This window comes from Mus caroli, chromosome 2 (genome assembly GCF_900094665.2).
Source record: "Mus caroli chromosome 2, CAROLI_EIJ_v1.1, whole genome shotgun sequence".
NCBI classification, from domain to species: Eukaryota; Metazoa; Chordata; class Mammalia; order Rodentia; family Muridae; genus Mus; species Mus caroli.
Window position 1 is genome coordinate 166863977 of NC_034571.1, and position 4053 is coordinate 166868029.

Below are 4053 nucleotides of genomic sequence, written 5' to 3' on the forward strand. Positions count from 1 at the left end.
ACACACACACACACACACACACACACAGAGAGAGAGAGAGAGAGAGAGAGAGAGAGAGAGAGAGAGAGAGAGAGAAAGTTCCAGAAGGAGCTACCCCTCTTGGGGACTGAAATGTTTCGGTCATAAACCACTCAACAGATAAATCCGTGCAGGGAGAAGAAAGGAGCTGAAGACTCGAAGTAGGAGAATTTTTTTGAAGACTAGGAGATGTTTCTATCAAGGAGAAGTTCAGAATAAAGTAGGACAAAGTGATAAACTAAAGGGGTGCTCCAAGTTGTGGGCTCCAGGCTGCCTGCTTCGTGTCTCCCTCATGTTGGGTTTCAGTTGCTAGATCTTGAAAGCTCTGGTATATAGTTCATAGAGTAGGCCTCGGAGAGAACCCATCTCCCTACCTCACTCCCTGCCCTGATTGAGCCAAAACCTTGTTGTGTTAACTCTTGCATCTCTGCCCTCTGACCCTGTGCAGCTTCCCACAGCACTTGCGAATCCCGTTCTCTGATGTCACTTTGCCAGTCCTATTGGTTCATGTGAGGTGAGGGTAGGGTTGCCAGCACCACTGCCTTTCTAGATTTGTGAAATGCCCACTGTATCCAGTGCTGCTGGGGTCAAGAGCATGCTGGGAACTCAGCGAACAGGAAAAGTCTGCTAAGTCTCCAAGGTAGTCTTAGGATTTGTTCATACATTTGTTGGAATTGGGACCTCCATAGTTGGGGCTATGTGTTCGGTGCTCTTAGGAGGCAGTGACTGGACCAGGAGAAGGAAAAGGAAGCATTGGTGAGGTTAGGGAAGTTGTTCTCAATCCATCCTCCAGGTTACCTAGCACTGAGCCTCCTCCAATCTTCTCTACCCTTGTCTCTAGGGACCAGAGACATCCCCCACCTTACTCCTACCCCTAACACTCACTGTGCCCAATCATTCACAGCATCTCAGTGTTCTTCACTCCTGCAGGGAGAAGATACAGCCTCACAGCTATCTCCATGTGCACCAGTGTTGTGCACATGAGAGCCGTCAGCATCCAGACTATGGGTGCACATACCTACTGCTTCCCCCACATAGTCCTACCTGCTTCGTGATCCTCTGATCACTGGCAGACAAGGGGGCATTCAATTTACGTCTGAGCCTGCCCTGTTCTAGTTCCTTTGGTCTCATTCTCTTTTTTGACGTAAAAGTATATTCTGGTCCCTTCCAGTATTGATTGAGGTCCCTCAACTAACCACGGATGTCTCCTCCCCAGGAAGAAATGGAGCCATCTGGTTTTGTCTCCAGTTAGCCGTGTCTTGATAAACGAGAGCTCAAAGGTTTCAGCCAGCACGGAACACAGTGCAAAGTCGCCTCATTAACAGAGCCTTCTGAAGCAGTCCATCTCAAAGGGGGCTGTGTTAATTAGAAATATTTCCATGCAGCACAAGGCTGTGCGGGAACATTTGGCTGCCTTGACACCGGGAAGAGACACTCAATTGCCTGATTCATCGATGTGCCTTGCTGAACCTTTATATTGAAGTGGTCCCGACAGATAAAAGTCCTACAACCCCGTGCCCTTTGCCTCATGCAGAGTTCTTCGCCAAATATCCCATTTAAAACATTTGCCCTACACACTCAATGCTTCTCTAATTAGATGAAACTTCATTTTCTACACAGCAAAGGCCACCTGAGAAGCTGGGAAGAATTAGTCTCTTGCTGGACTCTAAGGAAAGGCCGTGTTCAGGGGAGCTTCCCTAGACTCTCAGGGTCTAGGAACATTGGCTTCTGTGCCCGAGCATCTGAGAGAAGCCTGGGCCTTGGTCTGTCCATCTTCAGAGCTCTTCATAGTGGACTGAATAGAGGTTGACTTGCCCCTCCACTCACCCAGCCTGGAGACAGGGCAAGTTGAGATTGGTATTGGATAGGGTGGTAGGTAAGATACTGGGGTCTTGAAGACTGTGAGTCAGTATCTCAGCTCTTCCTGTCATCAGCTGTGAATTTAGGGTGATGTCATTTAACTTCTGAGCCCTACTCTCCTTACCTATAAAATGGCAATAACATCTCTGCCCTCCCAGCACCACTGTGAGAATGGAGTGAAGCCTAGGAGTTTGTTGTCGTCACCCTCAAGGGCAATATTATTGGGCTGTGGTTCACGTGGTGGGTGGGCAAAGGCAGGGTTCCAGGGGGAGAGAGTTTACTTCACATGTACTTTCTGGAACTCTGTCACCAGAGGGTACTGACATCTTAGCTGCTGATCTTGGCATCAGGAGCAGATTCATCTCTGAGGCCATAGATGGGAACCCACCTGAGACTCAGCTTCATCTAGACTCCTGCTCTCAGGAAGGTTATGCTGTGTAGGGAGAAGAACCCTGCAGACGGGGCAGCTCACAGCCACACAGGCTCCGAAGGGACCTTTGTGTCTTTTTCTGGAAGGGAGCAAGGCCAGGAATGCAAGAGTGTAGGTCAGCCAGTCACTCCAGAGCTCAGAATTGCTGTCCAGGCCGATGGTCTTGCCGATAAGACAAGCAAGGACATAGCAAACGCCCTTCTAGATACGGGTTAAAGAAGATTCCCATGACGCATGCGCATTCTTTCTCAACTACTAGGCAAGAGGGATCTAGAAGATTGTATCACAGAATTTAGATGACAATAAATACCCTTGCCCTTTCTCCTCCTAAGGTTACGTTTCTTCCATCTCTGGGCCTGTCTCTACCCTGCCTCTCAGCTCACATATGTCTGTGTGTGCTTAATGAAAATGAATCACCCGTGATCTACCCCGCTCTTTCGCAAATGAAGCAAATGAGCACAGAAATAACGGGAGGCAGGGGGTCTCGCTCGCGTGAGCACCCCATCACGCGCTCAGTGCCAATCTGCTCCCCTGGATTCCCACGAGACACAGTTTTGAAGAGCAGAGGAGAATGGCATGTGGAGCTGAGCACTGTGAGAGGGCGCTGCAGGAGATACAGAGATCACCCTGCAGCCCACACCCCGTCCTACTGACCACAGTGCCTTCCGGCAAGAAGGAAAGGGCGTTTAAATCACTTCCAGGCGCCCCCTCTAAGTGGCTCAAACAATTAAATCCATTTCCCAGTCTCTCTTGCTCAGATATTTTGTGGAAATGTCACCTCTTGCTGTACTTGAACTATTTTCAAGTCTGCTCTAGTTTGAGGAATAGGGTAGAACAGAGCTCCAGCTGACTGGCAGAGGTAGGTGGGGAGTGCCCAGCTGAGCAGAGACTCTGGCAGATTACAGGTTCATGGCAGACCAACGCAAATTGTATTCAGAAGAGAGGGCAGGTTGGAGGAACTTCCTAGTGCTCTCGTGAGGACAGCAAGTGCTTAAAGATTCTAAAATTAAAAATAAAAACATGGCCCTGGGAGAATATTCACGGGAAATGTGAGTTCACCCTTTCTTTGGAGGAGGAGGGACTTCCTGTCTGATACATCTTGCTGTATGCTTCCAATTCTGTGCTGCTATTGGCTTGGCAGCGCTTCCCATTCGGTGCTATGGGGAAATGGGTCCATGTGCCTAGATGATTCTGTGGGTACCTACACACTTGGGGTTCCCAAAGTATGTTCTTTGAGGAACTTTCATTCCAGGGAAAGAAACCATTATTCAGAAGCTGAGCTCAAACTATTGAAGCACATAAGACCTTCAGCATGAAGTCAGCTCAGGATGAATAAATATACTCCCTGAGAATTTTATCTTTCTTTGTCCCCTGTCCCCACCTCAAGACAGGGTTTCTCTGTGTTGCATTAGCCATTCTGGAACTTGCTCTATAGATTAGGCTGCCCTCAAACTCAGGATTTGCCTGCCTCTGCCTCCCAAATGCTGAGTTTGCAAGTACGCGCCACCACTCCCCAGCTTATACTTCCTGAATCATGAATGCCCTTGACAGACATCCAGAGCCCCTGATAATGCAAAATGGAGTCACCACTTTGAATGTGCCTGATCCAAAAGTAGTGAAAGTGTGTCAAAGTTACGCATACATTCATCCCCCAACTCTGGCAGATGGAAGAGAGGAATAGTTGGGTCCTGGGGGTCTTTTTTCTCTCCTTCCCTCCCTCATCCTTTCTCTCTCTCTCTCTCTCT